This window comes from Tamandua tetradactyla, chromosome 12, assembly GCF_023851605.1.
Source record: "Tamandua tetradactyla isolate mTamTet1 chromosome 12, mTamTet1.pri, whole genome shotgun sequence".
NCBI classification, from domain to species: domain Eukaryota; kingdom Metazoa; phylum Chordata; class Mammalia; order Pilosa; family Myrmecophagidae; genus Tamandua; species Tamandua tetradactyla.
Window position 1 is genome coordinate 79,005,370 of NC_135338.1, and position 20,955 is coordinate 79,026,324.

Below are 20,955 nucleotides of genomic sequence, written 5' to 3' on the forward strand. Positions count from 1 at the left end.
ATAACAAAAGACTATCCTTTGTCCTGAACAAATGGGCTTCTGACAATTTAATATTATACCTCAGCCCTGTGATTCCCCAAACAGCAAAGATTAAGAAATCCTCCTCAAGTTTGTGTTCTGGAATACCAAGGACCACACAGAGTTACCCTTTCCCAAATGGCTTAGATAAGGTTCATGGATGCCTCCTTGTTTATCTATGGCAACAAAATGGACACAGTCCAAATTCTGATTTTCTTTATAAACGGTTAGCTAAATGCTTGCTTCTGCTGATCAATAGAAAGAAATGCTTGCTTACTCTACTTTGATTAAGATTCTCTCCTTTCCCCAGGCTGCAAAACTTAGACTTACACTCAGCCTGAGCCAGAATACAGCCCCAACTTAAGACCCTCTTGCAAAACAGACTGACCTTCTGCTTAATATATTCCCTGATCTGAACACACTAACCTTTCATCATACTTCCTTACACCTGGTTCTTTCATGTCTATAAAATAAAAACCTTTGTCTATCTTTTGTGGTATATAAAAGCCTTATATTCAAAACATTCTCCCTATTGCAATAATCCCTTTCTCCTCTGTTATAATATTTTTGAACAAAGGCTCTCCTTATCAAATCTAGATTTATTTTTTTATTTGACACTGGGTTTGCCTTATTCTACTGGCTGTGATTTACTGTTGCTTTTTAAACTACATCCTTTATATGGCAGTAGAAACCATCTCGCTGTGATCCACCTGATGCTGTATTTGGGGCAGTAGGACCTTTCTCTGCTCTGAACACCTGTGTATTCTCCACATGGGCAAAGAACAGGCCATGTGGTAGCTGCAGTTTCTATTTGCAAAAGCAAATGGACTGCTGCAACTACTTCCATTTTCCTATTCAAATTAGCCACAAGAATACACCAAATATGGTTTGGGGTTTTTGTAGGATAAAATTCTTCAATAACATGTTGCCATATAGATGTAAATTTGATATGAGTCCTTCCTATGTAATGATTCCAATTGCTTTGCTATCCTACTCACAAATCCATGAATATAATATATGCTTCCTTTTCAGTTCACCAGTATGCATGCTACATCTTACCTTGTTATACTTAGATATGTGCCACTCTGCATCGGTTGTCAATGAACTTTGATACAATTCCAGGTTCCTTGCCTTCATGAATGTTCAGGATTAAGTGCTCAGTGAGAGTTTGCTTCATGATGAGCAGAGGTGGTATATTGTGCTCTTTGTATGTGACTTTTTCTTCCTTTCCCCATTCACCAACCTGAATTGAAAAATACCAGGTTGCAGAAAAATCAACAACTAATATTTATAGAGTCTATATTTTATTCTTACCATTACTGTTAATTTGTTATGCTTAATTATCTAGGTCTCCCAGATATCTTTGAAATTAGTTATTTTTGTTATTGTCATGCAAAGGAAAGGAAAATTGCATGCAGGTAAAATAAGTGGAACAGGTCATGGCTTTGAGAGGTGATGAATTTAGGAGACTTTCGCATTGCCAGGTATGAGGCATTATCTTCTGTCTGCAAAAACTGATTCCTCCCCAGATGCAGAAGAGGGGAAAGCTACAGATTCTGTGAATTCACTTCATCTATTGTGGTCTGCCTTTTGTGGATCTTCCTCTACCACAGTCTCCATAAAAGAAATTATTACTTATCCCAGTATCCTTGGCTAAAAGGGTGGCCACAGGAACTAATTGCACCAAAAAGACGTAGGTTCAAGACTCTAAAAAACATATTCCCTTTCAGAAAAAAAATTACCTGCATAAAAGAAAATATTTGTTTTCACCCTTTTACTTCTCCATTATTCCTCACTGCAAAAATCCTGTAGGTGCAGCAACCAGTTGGACACCACCAAGAAGTAATGTGAAAATGAAGACATCACCTTTAGAAAGGGAAATGGAGACTATCACAGGTGGCTGCATACATGATGACATGGTTGGTACTACCTTCTTTTGTTTGTTTGTTTAGTTTTTTTTCCCATGGTACTATCTTGAAATTCTTCTCCTAGAATTTTTGCTATGTGTATTATCAATACATTACTTATTAAATGAGCGATAGTGGAATTTTCTGCTTTTCAGATCAGATCACAATTTTCCTCCATACTAAGGAGATGCAAATAGGACTTCATTACTGTACTGGAATCTGAGTTTTTGTACAGTTCCCCCACTGAATGGGTAACCAAATGTCTTAGTTTGCCAGGGCTGCTGCAACAAAGTACCAAAGAGTAGCTGCTTAAAAAGATAATATTATCTTACATTTCTGGGGTTAGAGATCTGAAATCAAGGAGGTAGGAAAGCCATGATTATGCTAGTCTGTATGGATCTAGCAGTGGCTTGCTGGCAACTCATGACATGATTCAATTTCTTTCTCTGTCCCACGGCTGTTTCTCTCCCCATCTGTCTTCTACTTAATGTTGAAATTCTTCTTTCTATAAGAACACCTGCCATTTTGGATTAAGAGCCCTCACAAAATCAAGGTTAGCTCCACCTTAACCAATAACATCTTCAAAAATCCTGCATCCAAATGGGGTCACGTTTATAGGTCCCAAGGTCTGGTATTAAGCATATATGTTTTTGGTAAACAACTCAGTCCATAACATTAGCTTTAGTACTATTTTATACTAAAATGATAGAGGCTACCTATGATGGCTAAGTTCAAATGTCACCTTGGCCAGGTGATGGTGCCCAGTTGTCTGTTCAAGCAAGCAGTGGCCTGTTACTGCAAGGATATTTTGTGGCTGGTTAATACACCAGAAGGCTGGTTTATTAAATCATTAGTCAGTTGATTCCATCTGTGACTGATTACATCTACAATCATCTAAGGGTGTGTTTTCCACAACAAGAGAATCCAATCCATTGAGTTTAATTCAATCACTTGAAGACTTTTAAGGGAGAAGAAAGAATTTTCACTTATTCAGCCAGCCAGCCTCTCCTGTGGAGTTTGTCGAGGACCTTCATAGGAGCTGTCAGCCTTGCAGCCTGCCCTAAGAATTCTGAAACTTTGCATCCCCATGGATATGTGAAACACTTTTATAAATCTAATATTTACAGATATCTCCTGTAGGTTCTGTTTCTCTAGAGAGCCCTGACTGATACACTATGTCTTTTCCTTTGAAAGTGGAATATAGTGAATACAGTGGAACACACTGTAAACAGTGAGACAAAAGTAAAATTGCTAGTAACACAAATGGGTAGCTATTCTCAACTCTGGCCCTGTCTGCCTAGGGCCGAGTGTGCCCTCCTGTAGTCCTCCCTGAATTTCCTGGAGATCAGAAGTCACCCTCTGTTACATGAGGTTAACAAGATCATTACACTTCTGCTCCAGAAGTTCCAGAAGTCTGGACTCCAGATTACCTCCCATGTCCTTCCCAAGTGTCTTTGATGACAATCACCTTTTTATTGTAAACAAAGTACTTTGTCCTGCAGCTGATTCCAAGTACTTTCAGGGAAGAATCAGAGTTCTTTTTTGTTTTTTTTTTAAAGAACTATGTGTTGATGTCAAAGACCAAAATGGCCATGATTAGCTTATTACTGTTTTAGAAAGTGAAAGAGCTAATGCAAGTACATTAAAATAACCAAGGGGCATCTGTGAATCTTCTATTCATACAGAAAAGTGTGTCTTTGCAGTAAACCTCTTCTGGATCATGAAGTGTTGGGAGATCTCATTCTTCTCTGTCATTTTATTATTGCTTTATAATCTTCTATGCTTTTAGTAAGTTGACTATTCTATTGTTTTATGAGAGAGGAATACATGCTGATGGTAAAAAATAAACAATAGTTAAAAAAGAAAAAATTTAGGAATTTCCAAGAAAAATTTAAAAAAAAGAATTTGAAAATAACAACCTGTCCCACTGATTCCAGCTAGTAAATATTGCACCAGTGTCCAGTACCAAAATAAAAGCTTGTGCCCCTCTTTTCATACATATGCTTATAGTTAGTTATACATTAGTGTGTATTACTACATTTGTTTCTTTGTGAGTATTTAAACATATTATACACAACATGTAATATAACATTAGTTTCAAGTAGTAATTATTCAGGGGTTATTACTTTCAAATTCTTCATTTAATTAAAATTCAGAAAATATATAAACGATATATATAGTGTGTTCTATGAATCTGACAAAAGGATAATATACTACAATATATTTAACAATTTCAAAGCAATAATTAATGACAGAGTGGAAAGATTAAACAACACTTCTCATGCAGGAGCCAAGTTCTTTATCCTGTACTTGAGTGAAACCACTTCATATTTCTGTTGTTTCTTTTACATGTAGCTGCAAAGAACATTTATTAATTAGAGTTAGTTTGTTAGTTTTATTTTGTTTTGTATAGTATGGCTGATGTGTAAATTTCTGGAGAAACTTCACTATCAACAATGTTCACATTTCACTTGCACCTCATCAAACTTCAAATTATATTACATTAATTTAAAAATATTATATTCTAATTTATAATGTCCAGTATCTCATTGGTATTAAAATAAACTATTACAATCTTTGAACTATAATGGAATGATTTACTTTGGTATTTATTACTATTGTGGCCATATTCTTTATATTAGTTTCCATCCTCAGATCAGAACCATCCAAATTTGCTAGGGATTTCAAAACTTTTTAAAAGGTAGCTCATTAAAAGTGTCCCTTTTTTCTTAAGCTTTCCAAGGGTCTTATGATGAATTCATTCTGTAAAACTGCCTGTTCTACCTCATAACTAATTATCCTCAGTTCTAATATTGGGGTTCATGAAGAACATTGTGGATTGTTATTGGAACTAAAGAAATTTATTATAATTAATAAGTAAAATTAATTATATTTTCATAAAATCCAGTAATTAAAAATGATGACTAAAATGAAGCACTTAGGGTGCGTGTGATATTTTATGAATAACATTATGAATTTGTGAGCAAAAATAAAGAATTTTTCTTGGCCAAAATTAAAAATGTAAAGCAGTTGCCTCCAGAGTTCAGCTACTAGCTAGGTAAGGTGGAGTCAGCACACTATACCCTGTCTCCATTGAATGCAACTAATAAAGCTTGGTTAAAATGTATGGGATAGCTACCTGAGGACTTTGAAAAGTAAACAGTAGCAAGAAGATCAGGAAGAACACCTGATTTCAAAATCCTACTTAACTGGTAATGTGTTTACATATTCTTTCTTCTTGTGGACCCCTCACCTGAATGTAACACAACCAGAAACTTAAAAGTAAGCAGAGTGGTACAGACAGAGGAATCCAGAAAGAGCCTTCTAGTTTTGGCTTGAGGATCAGAAAGGGAACAGGGAACATTATCCCTTGCTCTTCTTTCCTGCTTTTTACCACCTTAGCCCTTCCTTTCAGCTCCTTGTGTCATTTCACATGTCCCATATAATCCCCTACCTCACGTACCCTTCTATCCAACTCTGCAAGTCTCTTTCTTTCCCTTCTATAGTCACTCATGCTTTAGGCCTCCTCAAAGCATTGAGGTCTGTAAGAATCAAAGATGCCCCTGACAACTAATCAAGGCTGAAAGAGCTATTTGGATATAGGCTGTATGCTTTATGCAAGGATTTTGGAGGTACACAGAAAAGCACTTTGTCTCTTCTCAGTCCCTCACCAAAATTCAGTCCCCAGCCTCCACAAGAGTATACATCATGGCAAAGGACCTCTTAAAGGTTTCCTTTGCTCTTTGTTTGGCACTGCATTTTACCTCACTCTAGTAGGTATGCTTTACTGTTATTTTTTAAACTCCATCCTCTCTGTGGCAATGGAAATCACCGCTCCATTGGAACGTCCACTTGACTGTTGTATCTGGACCAGCAATAGCTTTCTCTATTCTTAACAGCTGGATATCCTCCACACATAGGAAAGCACAGGTCACGTGGCGGCACCATGTTTTGGGTTCACTGAAATGATGCATTAACCACCTTTTCTTGTTCAAACTAACCATACAACTATACCCAATATGAATGGGGTTTATAGAATAAATTCTTCAATAGTATCCTACTGTATAGTTAAAATTGATGAGTTCTGCCTACTATTTATCCCATACTCTTTGCTCATTCTATTTACAATACCATGAATATGGCCATATGAGTTCTTTTCAGTTGACCAATATGAATGTTAGCTTCTTACCTTGTTACCCTTGGTTATATCCACCTCTGAATGGGTGATCAAATAATTGTAAGGCAATTCAAATTTCCTTGCCTATATGAACCTTCAGAATTAACTGGCTGGTAGTGACTGGTTTCATGACAAACAAAGAAGGTATATAGTCCTGATTTTGCATTGTTTCTAGTTACCTACTCTGCTCACCAACCTGAAAGTAAAATACCAAGTCAGGTGAAAATCAATAAGTAATTATTACTGAGCAATTATTTTCTCTAATCATTGTTGATAATTCTTTAGATTTGTTAAAGTGTTTAAATCATACAAGGCATCTATGAAATAGTTATTTTTATTATTGCCATGCAAGAGAAAAGGGAATATTTTCAGGAAAAATAAGTGGCAAAGGTGATAGATTCATGAAAGGTGATAGATTTAGGAGAGTTTCACAGTTGTCATGGTTAGGGACAGGTGTCAACTTGGCCAAGTTGTGGTACCTGTTCATCTGATTGGGCAAGCGCTGGCCTGTCTGTTGCAATGAGGACATTTCATAGGATTAGGTCATGATCATGTCAGCTACATCCACAGCTGATTCCATTTGTAATCAGCCAAAGGGGAGTGTCTTCTGCAATTAGTGATGCTAAATCCAATCATGGGAAGCCTTTTAAGGAGGACTCAGAGGAGACAGGTTGCATTCCTGCTTTGGCTGGTGAGCCTCTCCTGTGGAGTTCGTCCAGGCCATCCATTGGAGTCATCGGCTTCGCAGCCTGCCCTGTGGATTTTGGACTCTGCGTTCCTACGGTCACATGAGACACTTTCATAAATTTTATATTTGCAAGTGTTCCCTGTTGGTTCTGTTTCTCTAGAGAACCCTAACTAATACATCTTGGTACCGGGAGTGGTTCTTAAGGAACAGAATCTTAAAAATGGGTTTTTATGAATGGTTTTCTACTCTGACTGGGCTCAGAGACACTAAGGACTCTGATTCCCGTAATCAGAATGACACTCCCAATCCATGGACTGAGTTGGCAAAGGAGATAGTCAAAATATCATCATTCGATTCTCCTAATGCTTCGCTTGTACGAAGCCAGACTCTGGGGGATAATGTTTTTGACACCTTTACAGAGTTTTGTAGGAGTAAGAGTTATAGAGATGCTGGTTGGTTGTTGTTAGATACACTGTCGACATTAAAGGGTGAAAGGGATGGGCTTAAGGCTTCAAACAAGAAGCTTAAGTGCCGTCTGAAAGATGTAGAGGTTTCTATGAGTATCCCTGAAGGAAAATTTTATTTCCTATAGCCGTAGACTTGAGATCTCTGAAAATCAGACTCAGAATCTTATTGTTAGAGTAGCAACTTTACAACGTAAACTGAAATCTCAGTCTTGCATGGTGTCTGCTGTTAAAGTGAGGGCATTGATTGGAAAGGAGTGGGACCCTGAAAAATGGGATGGTGACATATGGATTGATAATGATGTTGGGGGTGAGGTTGAAACCCTAGACCATGCTGAGCCTTCTTTAGATAACCCTGTAATAGTCTGCCCTGAGGACATAGCCGCCCCACCTCCAGTCTGCCTTGAGGAATTGGCCACCCAACCTCCTCCTGAAGGGATTAGCCCTAGAGTTATTAATCCTGTTTCACCAGATGAAACTGAAAATGAAAGCCCTGAAGCAAATGGCTTGGAAGATATTTCTAATTCTTTTCATGACCCACCCCCACCACCCCTCATTTCTTCTAGACCTATAACTAGACTAAAGTCCCAACAGGCCCCTAAAGGTGAGGTATAAAGTATCACACATGAGGAGGTACGTTATACTCCAAAAGAACTGTGTGAGTTTTCCAATTTATATAGACAGAAATCAGGGGAATATGTGTGGCAATGGATTTTAAGAGTGTGGGATAATGGTGGGAGGAATATAGGGCTGGATCAGGCTGAATTTATTGATATGGGCCCACTAAGCAGAGATTCTGCATTCAATGTTATAGCTAGAGCAGTTAGAAAAGGTGTTAACAGCTTGTTTGGGTGGTTGGTTGAAACATGGATCTAAAGGTGGCCAACATTACCTGAGGTTGAAATGCCAGAACTGCCCTGGTATAATGTAGATGAGGGGATCCAGAGGCTTAGAGAGATTGGGATGTTAGAGTGGATTTATCATGCAAAGCCTGCTCTTACACCCCAGGAATGTCCAGAGGATGCACCTTTTACCAGAACAGTGAGAAATAAATTTGTGAGACTAGCACCATCATCCCTCAAGAGCTCTGTGGTTGCACTTCTCTGTAGGTCAGATATTACTGTAGGAACTGCTGTCACTGAGCTGGAATCCTTAAACACAATGGGGATGACAGGATCCCGAGTTGGCAGAAGCCAGGTGGCAGCACTTAATCACCAAAGACAGGGTAGACATGGGTATTATAATAGACAACAAACTCAAAGGAGGCATCAAAATTATATGACACGCAGAGATTTGTGGCATTGGCTAGTAAATCATGGGGTGCCTAGAAATACAATAGAAGGGCAGCCTACTAAATTCTTGTTGGAGCTGTATAAACAAAAGAGTTCTAGGTCAAGGGAACAGAAGTCTAACCTGAATTACAAAAACACAGAGTCACGGCCCCTTAACCAATTTCCAGACTTGAAACAGTTTACAGACCCTGAGCCCCTTGAATGAAGGGGAGGCCAGGTCCCTATGGGGAAGAAACCTGTTACACTGCCACAAATTTATACTGTTAACCTTCCTCTAAGTCTTCCCCAAGGAGACCGACGGCCTTTTACCAGGGTAACTGTGCATTGGGGAAAAGGAAATGATCAGATATTTCGGGGATTATTAGACACTGGTTCAGAAGTGACATTAATTCCAGGGGACCCAAAACGTCACTCTGGACCACCAGTCAGAGTGGGGGCTTATGGAGGCCAGGTGATCAATGGAGTTTTAGCTCAGGTCCGTCTCACAGTGGGTCCAGTGGGCCCCCGGACCCATCCTGTAGTTATTTCCCCAGTTCCAGAATGTATAATTTGGCATAGACATACTGAGCAACTGGCAGAATCCCCACGTTGGTTCTCTAACTCATGCAGTGAGGGCTATTATGGTGGGAAAGGCCAAGTGGAAGCCACTAGAACTGCCCCTACCAAGCAAAATAGTAAATCAAAAGCAATACCGTATTCCTGAAGGGATTGCAGAGATTACTGCCACTCTTAAGGACCTGAAAGATGCAGGGGTGGTGATTCCCACCACATCCCCATTCAACTCTCCTATTTGGCCTGTGCAGAAAACAGATGGGTCTTGGAGAATGACAGTGGATTATCGTAAACTCAACCAGGTGGTAACTCCAATTGCAGCTGCTGTTCCAGATGTAGTATCATTGCTTGAGCAAATCAATACATCCCCTGGTACCTGGTATGCAGCTATTGATCTGGCAAATGCTTTTTTCTCAATAGCTATTAGTAAGGACCACCAGAAACAGTTTGCTTTCAGCTGGCAAGGTCAGCAATATACTTTCACTGTCCTGCCTCAGGGGTATATCAACTCTCCAGCCCTATGTCATAATCTTGTTCGCAGAGACCTTGATCGTTTCTCCCTCCCACAAGACATCACACTGGTCCATTATATTGATGATATCATGTTGATTGGACCTAGCGAGCAAGAAGTAGCAAGTACTCTAGATTTACTGGTAAGGCATTTGCGTGTCAGAGGATGGGAGATAAATCCAACAAAAATACAGGGGCCTTCCACCTCAGTAAAATTTCTAGGTGTCCAGTGGTGTGGGGCATGTCGAGATATCCCTTCTAAGGTGAAGGATAAATTGCTACATCTGGCCCCTCCCACAACCAAAAAAGAGGCACAACGCCTAGTGGGTCTTTTTGGATTTTGGCGACAACATATTCCTCATTTGGGTGTGCTCCTCCGGCCCATTTATTGAGTGACCAGAAAAGCTGCTAATTTTGAGTGGGGACCTGAACAAGAGGAGGCTCTGCAACAGGTCCAGGCTGCTGTGCAAGCTGCTCTGCCACTTGGGCCATATGATCCAGCAGATCCAATGGTGCTGGAAGTGTCAGTGGCAAATAGAGATGCTGTCTGGAGCCTTTGGCAGGCCCCTATAGGAGAATCACAATGCAGACCCTTAGGATTTTGGAGCAAAGCCTTACCATCTGCTGCAGATAACTACTCTCCTTTTGAGAAACAGCTTTTGGCCTGCTACTGGGCCTTAGTAGAGACTGAACGCTTAACCATGGGCCACCAAGTTACCATGAGACCTGAGTTGCCTATCATGAGTTGGGTGCTGTCTGACCCACCAAGCCATAAAGTTGGGCGTGCACAGCAGCACTCTATTGTAAAGTGGAAATGGTATATACGAGATAGAGCCAGAGCAGGTCCTGAAGGCACAAGTAAGTTACATGAAGAAGTGGCACAAATGCCCATGGTTTCCACTCCTGCTGCCACATTACCTTCTCTTTCCCAGACCAGAGCTATGGCCTCTTGGGAGTTCCTTACAGTGAATTGACTGAGGAAGAGAAAACTCGGGCCTGGTTTACAGATGGTTCAGCACGATATGCAGGTACCACCCGAAAGTGGACAGCTGCAGCATTACAACCCCTTTCTGGGGTGTCCTTGAAGGACAGTGGTGAGGGGAAATCCTCCCAGTGGGCAGAACTTCGAGCAGTGCACCTGGTTGTTCATTTTGCTTGGAAGGAAAACTGGCCAGAGGTGCGTTTGTATACTGACTCATGGGCTGTTGCTAATGGTTTGGCTGGATGGTCAGGGACTTGGAAAGACCATAATTGGAAAATTGGTGACAAAGAGGTCTGGGGAAGAAGTATGTGGATAGACCTTTCTGAGTGGGCTAAAAACATGAAGATATTTGTGTCCCATGTGAATGCACACCAGAGGGTGACTTCAGCAGAGGAAGATTTTAATAATCAAGTGGATAAGATGACCCGTTCTATGGATACCAGTCAGCCTCTTTCCCCAGCAACTCCTGTTATTGCCCAATGGGCTCATGAACAAAGTGGTCATGGTGGTAGGGATGGAGGTTATGCATGGGCTCAGCAACATGGACTTCCACTCACCAAGGCTGACCTGGCTACAGCCACTGCTGAGTGCCCAATCTGCCAGCAGCAGAGACCCACACTCAGCCCCCGATATGGCACCATTCCCCGAGGTGATCAGCCAGCTACATGGTGGCAGGTTGATTACATTGGACCACTCCCTTCATGGAAGGGGCAGCGATTTGTTCTAACTGGAATAGACACATACTCTGGATATGGGTTTGCTTTCCCTGCATGCAATGCTTCTGCCAAAACTACTATCCGTGGGCTTACAGAATGCCTTATCCATCATCATGGTATTCCACATAGCATTGCTTCGGATCAAGGAACACACTTCACAGCAAATGAAGTGCGAGAATGGGCACATGCTCATGGAATTCTCTGGTCTTGCCATGTTCCCCATCATCCAGAAGCTGCGGGATTGATAGAACGGTGGAATGGCCTTTTGAAAACTCAATTACGGTGCCAACTAGGTGGGAAAAACTTGAAAGGCTGGGGTAATGTTCTCCAGGAAGCTGTGTATGCTCTGAATCAGCATCCACTGTATGGTGCTGTTTCTCCCATAGCCAGGATCCATGGGTCCAGGAACCAAGGGGTGGAAATGGGTGTGGTGCCACTCACTATTACTCCTAGTGATCCACTAGGAAAATTTTTGCTTCCTGTCCCTGCTACCCTGAGTTCTGCTGGTCTACAGGTTTTAGTTCCAAAACGGGGTGTGCTTTCTCCAGGAGAAACAACAGTGATACCACTGAAATGGAAGTTAAGATTGCCACCTGGCCACTTTGGGCTACTTATGCCTCTGGATCAACACACCAAGAAGGGGATTACATTATTGTCTGGGGTAATTGACCCTGACTATCAGAAGGAAGTAGGACTGCAACTACATAATGGAGGTAAAGAAGAGTTTTCTTGGAATATAGGAGATCCCCTGGGGCGTCTATTAGTACTACCATGCCCTGTGATTAAAATCAATGGAAAACTGCAACAACACAATCCAGGCAGGACCACTAATGGCTCTGAGACTTCAGGAATGAAGGTTTGGGTCACCCCACCAGGCAAAGAACCACGGCCAGCTGAAGTGCTTGCTGAGGGGAAAGGGAACATGCAATGGGTAGTGGAAGAAGGTAGTGATAAATATGAACTTCGACCACGTGATCAGTTACAGAAACGAGGACTGTAATGCTGTTTTGTTTGTGTTATACTATTTAAGTTGTAAGATATCAAGTTTAAGAATGAATGTTGCCCAAGGATTTGCACGCTATTCTGGAGAGATTTAATGTGTTTCCAGTTATATGCAGGACAGTTGAGTATTGTCAGGTAAAAAAAAAAAAAAGGGTGCTTATTTGTTTTCATTTGGAAATTAAGTATGGTCTAAGGTGATATATATATATGCCAAGTTGACAAGGGGTGGACTGTCATGGTTAGGGACAGGTGTCAACTTGGCCAAGTTGTGGTACCTGTTCATCTGATTGGGCAAGCGCTGGCCTGTCTGTTGCAATGAGGACATTTCATAGGATTAGGTCATGATCACGTCAGCTACATCCACAACTGATTCCATTTGTAATCAGCCAAAGGGGAGTGTCTTCTGCAATTAGTGATGCTAAATCCAATCATGGGAAGCCTTTTAAGGAGGACTCAGAGGAGACAGGTTGCATTCCTGCTTTGGCTGGTGAGCCTCTCCTGTGGAGTTCGTCCAGGCCATCCATTGGAGTCATCGGCTTCGCAGCCTGCCCTGTGGATTTTGGACTCTGCGTTCCTACGGTCACATGAGACACTTTCATAAATTTTATATTTGCAAGTGTTCCCTGTTGGTTCTGTTTCTCTAGAGAACCCTAACTAATACATCTGTGATTTGAAATATTGGCTGTTATCCTCTATTTCAGTACTGGCCACTTATAGACTAGGCCCTACCTTCTCCCCAGAACATATACATACCCCAGGCAGAAGAGGGGAGTGTGACAGATACTACGAATTTACCTCAAGCCTACTGTGTGGTTCTATTTTTTTCTTTAACTTTCCATAGTATGAACATGTATACAACTCAAATTTTCCCATTTTGACTACTCCAAGTGCACAATTCAATTTTACTAATTACATTCCCAATATTATGATGCTACAATCAATACCCATTAACCCCAAATTTTCCATCACCTCAAACAGAAACTGTGCACCCATCATGGACCTTCCTACACCATAGTCCCTGAAATGGGAACCACTGAGAATCCCAATCTCCCTTGTATATAGGGTGGCCAGATGACACAATTGTACCAAAAACACAAGTTTAAGTTTCTAAACACAGATTCCTTTCCAGAATAAACAAGATTATATACTAAAATGAGAAGACATTTGCCTTGGTCATTACACTTCATCCCTCATTCCTGAATGAAAAAATCCTTTAGGTGCAACAGTCATCTTGATATCACAAAGTGGCAATGCAAAGAGACTACACCTTAGAAAGGGAAATGGGGATTATCAGAAAACCGCATCTATAATTTTATGCTCAGAACACTATACCAACTTGGATTGCTCCTCCTAGAAGTTTTTCTGTGTGTGTGTGACCATCGTAATCATAGTAGAGTTTTCTATTTTTCAGAGGAAATCCTTATTTTCACTGAACTAAGGAGATGCCAATAGAGCTTATTTCCTGTATTGACATTTTAAACAAATGACAAGTTCCCTAGTAAACGGATGTGCCATTTTTTTCCTCTTTTTTCTTTTTCATTCTACCTAAAGGTTTTTCAATTTCATTGATCTTTTCAAAGAACCAACTTTTATTTTTGTTGATTCTATTTTTGTTGTTGTTTGTTTTCTGTTTCATTTATATCTGCTCTAACCTTTGTCATTTCCTTCCTTCTCCTTTTGTGTTTAGTTTGCTCTTTGGATGTGCCATTTTGAAAGCATTTATGTATCTCAGAAAAGCCATGTTTAAATCCTGATCTAATCTTGTGGGAGCAGCCATTTCATCTAATCCTGTTTCAATAATGCATGTTGGAAATTTATGATTAGATTATCTCCATGGAGATGTGACATGTCCAATTGTGGATGTGAACTTGTTTTTCTTTGTTTTTTTTTCTGGATGTGAACTTTTGATTAGATGGAGATATGACTCCACCCATTCCAGGTGAGTCTTGATTAGTTTACTGGAATCCTTTAAAAGAGATAACATTTTGGAGAGAGAGACAGAAATGACAGAAGCCTCAGAGTTGACAGAAACTTCACAGCAGAACTGCTATAGATGCAGAGATGTGGAGAACAGAGACACGGATGTTTGGAGGTACTTAGAACCTAGCAGACATTGCTATGAGATGTTAAGCAAGCCAGAACTTGGAGACAGCCAAAGGAAGCCAAGAGATGAAAGCCAGCCCCAGAGAGGCAAAGTGAGGAAACACACAGGAACAGAGGCTGAAAGCAGAAGAGCTCAGGAGCTAGGGACTAGCAGATGCCAGCCACATGGCTTCCCAGGAGTTCCTGACCCACTGGGTTTCTTGAGTGAAGGTAACCTCTTGTTGGTACCTTAATTTGGACACTTTCACTTCTTTAGAGGTGTAAATGTGTAACTTACTAAACTCCCCTTTTTAGAAGTTGTTCTAGGGTTCGTTTCCTGGTACTTGCCCATGCAAAAGCGAAAACAAAAACAACTACAACAACTAAAAGCCATTCTAGTTCTGATATACTGCATTCTGGCAGCTTTTACAAACTTGAACAATGGGTAACCAGCAGTCTTGTTTGCCAGGATTGCTGCAACAAGTTCCATAGACTATTGTATTAAAACAACAACAAAAAAGTCATTTCACTATTTCTCAAGCTAGAAGTTTGAATTAAAGGTGTCAGTAAGTCCAGGCTTCCTCTCTAATCTGTGTGGTACTGGTGTTAGATTGTCAACAAACAATGGCATAATTACATTTCTGCCTCTATCACAGGTCCAGCTCTCTCTATCTCCCCCTCTGTCTTCTACTGATTGTGTCTAAATTTCCTCTTCTTAGAAGCAAAAACCATAATATTGGATTAAGGACCCTTCCTAATCCAGGTTGGCCTCCCCTTAACTGACTCATCACTTTCAAGAATCCTATTTTCACAGGGGGTCATATACATATGACCTGTAGTTATGACTCGAACATATCTTTTTGTGGTACACAATTTAATTCATAACACCAGCTCTGTTACTACCTGGCCACTACAAATGACAGAGATGAACAGCTTTGTTCTGAGAATGAGTTTATACATCTGCATACAGAGAAGCAAAAAGTAAATTCACTGGGTACTATAATAGAATAATCTAGAGAAGTGCCTGTACTCAACTCTGGTCCTTATCCCTGTGTGCAAAACATTCCCTGCTGTAGCCCTGTCTGAATTAACTGGAGACAGAAGCCAATCTGGATTACATATGGTTGATAATATAATGTTATTATTTTGTTCTTCGTGTTGTTCCTATCTCCAAGTTCAGTGCATGAGGAACTACCTCCCTAGAGGAGTTGCCTGGCTTTATAAGTGGAGGATTTCCTTCATTGCACATTAGACTTGGTGACCAAGCCTCAGAGTTCCCAAGGTATAACAGAACATGCACAAGAAAAGGTGCTCCTGGGAGTGCTTTTCTGGGCTGGGCTTTCAGAGTCTAAGGTTCATCGTGTGAAGAAGTTAAAAACCTTGCTTTTACTGCCAACCACCTATATGGTTGATGAAACGTTTCAGGACTCAGCAATTTGTGAAGATCAGAGGTTAATACTGACATTATTTTTCTGAAGCATGAGACTAAGATAGCATGAATAATGGACGATTGTCAATCCATATGACTAGAGGCCTTACGTGATAAGAAACTGGGAAACTGAATCATAGAAAGCCACAGGAGACAAAGGAGAGAAAGACCATGTAACAGAGGGCTGCCGACACCAGAATGCTACTAATTCTCGGGAAAGGATGGCCTTGCCTACGTCTTAATTTTGGCCTTCTAACCTCCAAACTAGAAGCCAAAAAATTCCTATTGTTAATGCAACCCTGGGTGGGGTATTTGTCTGGCAGCCCTGGCATGAAATCATCAGAAAGAATACTGTGAGTGTAGGAATCTTAATTTCCTGTGAATAGAGTTGCAGATCCAAGTCATTGTTGCCACAGCCCATTAATGCTATTTATTTTCTATCTCTGCCTCTGACCACTTGGTACTAGGTATGGGCAAACTCATGGTCCCAAACTACTGACTAAAGGACTGTAATGGGGTTCCCAGAAGTAGGTCATATAAAAGAAGGAGGTTGGAAAAGCAACTTTTTGAATTTGTTTATGAACTCAAGGGCACATGCCCTTCTCCAGCTGCCTGTAGTTGTTCTCATCATAATGAGCACCAAAGAATGAACAGCCCAGGTCCCAGGCTGACCACTACATGTTATCAAAGACAGTTAATATTTTTCGCTCTATGGACTATATTGTTTCTGTTGCAATTATTGAACTTTGCCATTTTAGACTGGTAGTAGTCCTAGATACTACATATATAAAGGGATGTGGCTGTATTCCTATACAACTCTCTTTACACAAACAGTTCATGGGGACGATTTGACTCTCTAGTTATAGTTTTTCACCTCCTACAATAGAATAACCACTAAAACAGGTGTACAAAGAGATAAAATCAAAATCATGATACATTAATAAGGAATGTAATTTTTAGATAATTTAAGTAAAAGGAAATTTAATGCTGTTGATGCAATTATAATTATTAATTCTAATTTTTAGAAAATGTCATGGTAATTAAAAAAATTATGCAACAGCTGCCCATTACTCTTCATTAACCTCAATATTGGCAGAAAGTTGAATAAAGTAATGAGGTAGAATAGACACGTTTCCTGATTGAATGTATCATAATCTTTCTTTTTTTAGAGAAACTGTAGGTTTACAGGAAAATCATGCTGAGAGTACATAGCCCTCACATACCCCTTCATATTTTTCCTTGTTATTAACACTTTGCATTAATGTGGTATTTTCATTACAATTGATAAAACTATTATAATCGTACTATTAATTTAAGTCCGTTATTTTAGGGTTCAGTATTTGTGTTGTTCAATTCTGTGGCTTTTTACATTTTTTATTTTGGTAACATAAATACAATCTAAAATTTCAAACTTTAACCTCTTTCAATTGGTAGTACAATGTTGTAAATGCAATTAATACCACTGAATTGTATATTTGAAAGTGATTAATAACTCACTTCCTATTCATGCTAAATTTTCCCTATTAACCCATTCAAGGATTTATATACAAAAAAAATTTATATGCTAAAGCACTGTAAGGCGTTTTCTACTACAGCCACTATTTTCATGAATTTACCTTTTAGCATTACATATTTATGGTGCATGAGACAAGGATTCAAAAAACCCAATTAACTTAGTTTGTGTGGAAGTTACTTTTGGCTGTCTGGCTCAATAACCATCCCAACACTCTACCCCCTTTTTTTTCTCACAATGAAGGATACAAAATACAAGGTAATTTACCGATTGAAGTTAGATGTAAAGAGTTCTATATCAATGTCCCACTAAGAAAAGTTTGCTTTTCTTATAAAAGGGACAGGTGTGGCAGTACCACCCCTTTCTCTTCTTCATGTCTGGATCATGGACTTCATGACTGGATCTGCTGCATTGTTTTGCCATTATGAGGTCAAGGCATCAAAACCAAAGCCCAGCACATCCAAGATGGTAGAGTACAAATAAAGAAAGAATGGGGATCCTTAATGATATTGAGGGCAGCTGTACCAACACTACCTACAATTTTACCTTGTTGGGTGAAATTCCATTTCTTTCAGCGAAAAGTCATTCATTCCTTACCAATTGGTTGGTATGATAGTTTAATTAATTTTTCATGCTTTTAAAAATGGCATGCCCTCAGCAGGCAATGGTGGCTCAGCAGTAGAGTTCTCGCCTGCCATGCTGGAGAACTGGGTTCAATTCCCAGAGCCTGTCCATGCCTAGAAAAAAAAAAGTAAAATTAACCCAAGATAAATTTTGGGAGGGCTACAGTGGCTCAGCAGGCAGAGTTCTCACCTGCCATGCCAGAGGCTATTTCAGCAGGCAGAGTTTTCACCTGCCTGCTGAAAAGTCTGATTTCATGTCATTTTGTTTAAAAATTAGGTAATAGAATTCTGGTATAAATTTCAACTTGGCTGACTGGCTGTCTGCCTTCAGAAGAGGCCCCTCATAACCACAGTAGTCAGGAGAAGTGGGGATACAGATGCCTGGAGATTCCAACACCCTCAGACCTAGAAGCATAGTATCTCTCTTTCTACAGAGGTCCATTAGGGGCTGGCAAATCAGAGGGCCAGCCGGGAGGTAGAGGCCAGGAGCAGCTGCCAGAGACTATTCCCAGTGCCTGCCCATGAAAAAAAAAAAAAAAGGCATGCCCTATCTTCACTCACTAAGTTAATCAATCTTTCTAACTTGTAATTTAAAATGTTTATATACTCATTGAAACTAAAGGTCCTTAAGTGATTATTTAGATCTCTGCGTCTTTACAGAGTAGTTAAATATTACATCAGTCATGATTATTCCACCCTAGATTTAAAAGGAAAAATATTATACATCCTTTTTCTTTAACCACTCTTAATGGTTTTGGGGAACACTACAAATATGGAAAAGGAGGTGGAGAATAGCATGGAAAATCTTCAGTTGGTTTCTATCAGTTGCTGTTAATCCTAACAGAATGTCATAAAGTTAGTAGGATTTTTAAGCAATTTTATTGAGATATATTCACAGACCATAAAATCTACCCAAGGTGTATGATTAATGGCTTTTAGTATAATCACAGAAATCAATTTTATAACATTTTCATTCCTCCACAAAGAAAAAACCCATGCCCCTTAGCAGTTACCTCTCAATCCCTCTATCCTTCCCCAGCCTTGCATAACCACTAATCTAACTCTGCCTCTATAGACTTATTCATATTCAAATAGTTTGCATTAGGTATATTTATGACACTTTTATCAACATCTTGTAACAATAACATACATTTATTATATTTTGTGAAAGAACATTCTTGTATTTGTACTATTTTCCACAGACATCATCGACCACAGGGTTCACTATGTTACACAGTCCCATGGTTTATTCTTTAGCTTTCCTTCTAGTAACATACATGATTGAAAACTTCTCCTTTCAACCACATTCATATACATAATGTAGTGCCATTAACTATCCTCATGGTATTGTGCCATTATCACCTCTATCCATTTTTAAACATTTACAATTGACCTAATGAGAATTTAGGCACAAATTAAACATCAGCTCTCCATTCTCTACTCCTCTTCTATCACCTGGTAATTGATATTCCAAATTCTAACTTTATGAATTTGCTTATTGTACTTAATTATATTAGTGAGATCATACAATGTTTGTCCTTTTGTTTCTTTTTCTGTTTTGCCTATTTCTCCCTTCAGTTTTGCCAATGTTTGCTCCAAGTATTTTGGAGCACTATGGTTAGGTGCATAAATATTGTTGATTGTTATTTCTTCTTGGTGGATGCCCCTTTCATTAATATACAGTGCCCTTTTTCTTCTCTTGTAGCAGTTTTGCATTTAAAATCTATTTTGTCTGATATTAATATATCTACCCAAGCTCTTTTTGTGGTAACCTTTGCATGGAATATCTTTTTCCAACCTTTCACTTCCAACCTATTTGTGTCCTTGTGTCTAAGGTGAGTTTCTTGTAGACGGCATATAGATGAATCATACTTTTCTATCCATTCTGCCAACCTGTGTATTTCGATTGGGAAGTTTAATCCATTAACATTCAATGTTATTACTTAAAAGGCAATACTCAGCCATTTTATTATTTGGCTTTTATATGTCACACCTTTTTCTTAATCTCTCTTTTTACCCTTTTAGTTACCCTTCCTGGTAAGGTTCATTTCTACACTTTCCTCCAAGCTGCTCTCCCCTGTCTTTTCCTTTCAGCCTGTAGAACTCTCTTTAGTGATTCTTATAGGGTAGGTCTCATGTGGATTAACTCTATCACTCTCATTCTGAGGATCATATATAATTTAAAAGAATATGGTCACAAAGGTAATAAATACAACAGCTAATCATTCCTGCGCAGTTAAAAGATGATATAAGTTTTTATGCTAATGACAGACTATATAACATATTAACATGTAGCTTGCTGAGGTGCAGGTGAAATGGAGACATTGAATCATTTCTGTTGATAGTGAATCTTCCTCAGAAATTTACACAACAGCTATAACATAAACGTAGAAACAAATAACAATAAAAACAAACAAAAAAAATCCTCTAGGCAATAAATGCTCTTTGCAGCTATGTGGAAAAGAGCCAATAGAAATATATAATAGTGTTCATTTAGCGCAGGTGAAGAACTCAGTCACTGCAGGATAGGGGCCAGTTGGAGTTTGAACTCTTCATTGATTGATGCTTTGAAATTGGTAATATACATTCTACTTGTGTTATTTTTTATTTTCTCACCTAAACAATGGGTAAATTCATAAAACACATGGCATGCATATGCATTTTATGTGTTTTAATTAAATGAAAATTTTCAGTACAATGCCTGGGACAAAATAACACCTGAATAAATACTAGTTAAATTAATATTATCATTATATAATGTACAATATTTTAACATGCACACAAAGAAAGTGATTTGTGATACACATTAATACATAGGCATATAGACGAAAAGATGGACACCAGAACTTTAATTTTTATTGTGGACACAGGTACAATGCCCAATTACTGGAATCAGGGGTAAATTTTCTACTTTCTAACTTTTTTCTGAATTGTTCTTAGAAATGTGTAGTTTTTTCCTTCAATTTTCTTTTATTTTGTTACTGTTCTGGTTTGTTAGAA

General features: G+C 39.2%; 1 long non-coding RNA gene across 1 annotated transcript in view; it reads right to left on the reverse strand.

Annotated features, from left to right (window-relative positions):
* LOC143651620 (uncharacterized) overlaps positions 1-17,722 on the reverse strand; it is a 66,187-nt gene extending 48,465 nt beyond the window's left edge. The window contains exons 1-2 of the long non-coding RNA XR_013160076.1: positions 17,600-17,722; positions 1,078-1,261 (exon numbers count right to left, since the gene is read on the reverse strand). This is a non-coding gene — a long non-coding RNA (uncharacterized LOC143651620). The remainder of the gene's footprint in view (positions 1-1,077; positions 1,262-17,599) is intronic.
* Between the last annotated feature and the right edge of the window lie 3,233 nt (positions 17,723-20,955).